A 4,117-nucleotide genomic window follows, 5' to 3' on the forward strand; every position below is an offset into this window, starting at 1 on the left:
TAGGGAGATTTAAGGCTTCAGTGTGGGAAGAAGAGTTAGATCTCTGCAGATGAAGTAGAGCAGATCACCCGTGTGACTGATCCCACGTCGTGGACATAAGATGCAGGACAGTTTCTCTGGTTATAAATACACGACACGCAGAACAACCCCCTCAACACGCAGTATCACTGCTGTAGCAGGCACCTGGACAATCCTTTGTCGGGGGGAGGGAGGTCTGAGCCAGTTAGAGCTGTTGAAGACTTACTCGGGATGGGGGAGGGAGAACAAGAGAGGCAGAGAAGGCAAACGGGAAAGCTGTCGGGAGGAGGTGGGGGCGATGGAAGAAGCGATCAGCGGCGCAGCTGCAGGTGCGAAGGGCGGAGCGGTGGGGGGGTCCCCGCGCGAAATGGCTGCGCTGTGCCGCAGCCAGGCGGGGAGGTGGCTGCTGGCGGGCAGGCTGCCGCGCTTGAGAGTTTGCCCTTTTGAAGCCTAAAATAGCTTGTTTTCCAAAGTTAAAAAAAACACCACCACTTTTCTCAGACCGGAAAGATAATGTTAATCGCAAAGAGAACGTTTAGGGAAGATAGTATTTGCTTTAGGTCCATTATAGCTATGCAAAGGAGGGTGTCAGTTGCAGAGTAGGGTTAATGTTTTTTAGCACAAAGTAAAGCATTGCAGGTTGGGTGCAGCCTTAGGCAAGGCAGACTGGTTTGGAAATACTTGTGGCTGTGCAAAAAGGAACCTTTAAATGAGCTGCAAAAGTCAAATGATTTACAAAGCAAATCTGTTAAAGCAACCCTTCTCCAGCTGTACTCGGGGCTTTCTGGAGAAGGGACAGGGTCTAGAAAATGCCAAGCCCATTTAGGTGCCACAGCAAACAAAATAAGAAAAAATATGTGCAACACATTCACCATGCAGGCATCATATAGGTGCGAACAATGGCTGACTGAAAACAGTCATTTACCAAAAAAAAGGCAATGGATTTAAAGTGTATGAGGCTCAGAAGTCCCATTCTTTCAAGTTCCATACAAACTGACTTTCGGGAAGACACAGGTTTTTCACAAGTCCCACCTGATATAAGTGTTGAGGGACTGCTTTTGATCGTGACTTAACTGGAAACAAAATTAAAAACAATATTGAGATAAACCAAAGACCAATTAAAATGAGCCTTTATAAAAGGATGGTGATACCTATTTGGTCATTAGCAAGTTGAGGGCAATGACTTGTCAGTGAGGATTTGAGACTTTAATTTACTGGAGAGTTACTGTTGAAAAGAATGCTGATACTTAAAACACATGTAATTATTTTAACTCTGTAACGACTACTTGTACCAGAGACTTCTAAGAGTAGTTCCTTTACAGTTGCTTATATTTACATACATATGCAAGAACACTAGTAATATTCCATTATCCTCAACTCTCTGTGTAAATGAGTGCTGTCAATTCTCTGCTTGCCAAGAATATACAGCCATGATGCCATACACCCTACCCATAACCGGGAAGTGCTATTTACATTAGGGGATGACGAGAGGAATTTGTTAGGACAGCAGATCAAGAACACTTTTAACAGTTCTGTGCTACATGAGGGATCCCCTTGTAACAGAAACATTCTTCAGAGACCATGGCTGTCTCCTGTAAGAACATGAACAGAAGCAGAAAAGATGTTAGAAGCCTGTGTATCAAAACATATTTTTTAAATATTCTCAGGAGGGATTGGTGCTGTATTACAAAGGAGACTTTCTCAGCACAGATACAAGCATAGAAAGATACTGTTTTTTTTTTCTCTTACTATGCCAAGAAATTTTTTTTTATTTTTATTTCAGTTGTTTAATACGCAGAAATATTCCTAGGGAAAAACTTAAACTTTTTTCCACATAGTTTTGTAGACCAAAGAAATCCCACTTTTTAATCCCAATTCACCACTGTCAGCTCCCTAACAGCTCTTTGTGGCACAGTTTTCCCATTTTTATTATTGTTCTTTGAAGACAGAAATACTGAACGATTATGCGTGAGACTTCTAGACAAGGATACAAGATTCCCACAAAAATCCTGAAACAGGCAACTAAGCTAAACGATGTTATAAAGAGGAGTTGTGGTCCAAGGGGGACAGGGCAAAGCTTGTACCATTCTTCCAGGCTTTAAGCTAAGCTGTGCCCCTCTGCAAATCTCATACTACACACCTGTACATTTATAGATGTGTAGCACTGTATGGATTGTACAGTTACCAGTATTACAAAACATTGAGTGACAACTAATTTCACTGTGACAAAACCGTGTGTAGGCTGGGCCAAAAAGACATACAAACTTGAGAAAGTAGCAGTTGAAATGACCAGTAAATTATTTGGAACAAGTAGGGAAACTGCGGGTAAGGGAAGTCAGTAATTCTTCCTGTTAATACCATCCATGCGCACAGGAATTCAGCGTCAGCTGCTTGGTGCCATAATTCTGGGTTAGGGAGTACAGGATTCCAACACTTGGGATGCTCTGTGCAAAGCACAACTGAACAGAGGTCTGGTGACAGGGTTTAGTAACCTGAACATGCGAATGGCTTCCTTCCATCCTGTAGAAGTGAGAGCTGTAAAATGTAATGACAGCAATTTCAAGTAAACATTAACTATTTCAGTGATGATTATTATTGCAAATACCAAGCTATTTATCAAATTGTGGTTAATGTGTGAACTGAATTGCACCCGTTATCAGACCTCTAGACATGCCTTTCTACCTTCATCTGGGATGTAGGTTATTAAGGTGTTTCACAGTATCTTTGAGCTTTCTCCAAAATCTCAGGTGTTACCAAAACCTGGTGTGACAGTCATGAGGACAGGCAGACAAAAGAGAGTCACAGCAGCTCATAAGGAGTTTACTTATAAACCCCTCATTTGTCCAAGTCAGTGATTCTTAACTGTCTCTTGCCAGAAACACACTCTAATAGAGACGTGGAGCCTCTGTACTGCTCAGCTTTTCTTAACCTTCATTTATGGTTTTCTTAAAAGAAGTGCATGGATTCCTGTGGGTCAGCAACCAGAAGCCACTGATTTAAACTCACTGCAGAGGACTGAATGGTTTTCCTTACATTATAGATGTTGATATACCACCTGGTGATGCCTTTAGAAATACTTTGGTACTTGGTATGTATAATACCAAGTATACATACTTGGTATGTATAATCCGACATCTGCAGCTGGAGGAGAATTTAGGTGCAAGCTGACAGCTTTTTAGCCAATACTAGAAAAAAAAAAGAGCGTCCCAGCACCCCTAAGCAGGCTAGGTGTAAGGGTTGTCCCTGTATTTGGTCTGTGAGCTGTCTCAACACCGGAGAAGGGGTGATTTGGGTCCCCAGAATCCAGGAGCCTTCATTCCCTCATGAATGTGGGGATCTTCTTAACGCTGGAGGTGCTGAAATGTTTGGAAAAAGACTGTACAACATCTTATAGGCAGGAGGAAGACTTTACTTGTGACTACACTGATTTTTGAAGGAACAAGGAGACTATACATGTAGGAAAAATGCAAGGCAACTTTTAAGAGATCGTGACTTCAATTCGTGGAGTATTCCTAGCATAAAATTTGAATAGCAAGTTACAAGTCTATTTTTTCAAGTAGAGAGAAAGCAGTGATGGGGGTGCCTTCCTTTGGAATGCAGATGGTCCCCAAACAAGGGGCGTGATGCTCCTCAGTGAAATAAAGGGTCAAGTAGCCATTTGCTGGGGTGGACGGTATTCTTAGAAACGTAAAGGTGAAGAGCTGAAAATGTGCAATAACTTATTTACTGCTAGCACCCTACAGCTTTGCAGATATTCCTAAGCTTATGAAAATGGTGTTACGTCTTCAGTCAGTGCTAGGCCCACTGGCTTTTGTAAGGCACCAGTGCTGCCGCCCACCGCTTGCCGTGGGTCTCAGCCTGCAGTCATTGTGCACGGGGGTCACTGGCCACCGCAAGAGGTGGTTGGTTTAAAATCGGGGGAATTTGCTCCTGGCAGGTAGCGCGGTGTAGGGAGGTGGCCTGTGCGGGGTGGGAATCACTAAACCCTCGGGAGCAGGCCCGAGCTCCGGGCAGAGCTGCCCAGCGGTGGGCAGCGGCACGTGAGGCTGTGCCACCGCTCGGGGCGGGGAATGCCCACCCGGGGCCGCTGGCTCAGGCA

This window comes from Charadrius vociferus, unplaced genomic scaffold, assembly GCF_000708025.1.
Source record: "Charadrius vociferus isolate BGI_N301 unplaced genomic scaffold, ASM70802v2 scaffold365, whole genome shotgun sequence".
NCBI lineage: Eukaryota > Metazoa > Chordata > Aves > Charadriiformes > Charadriidae > Charadrius > Charadrius vociferus.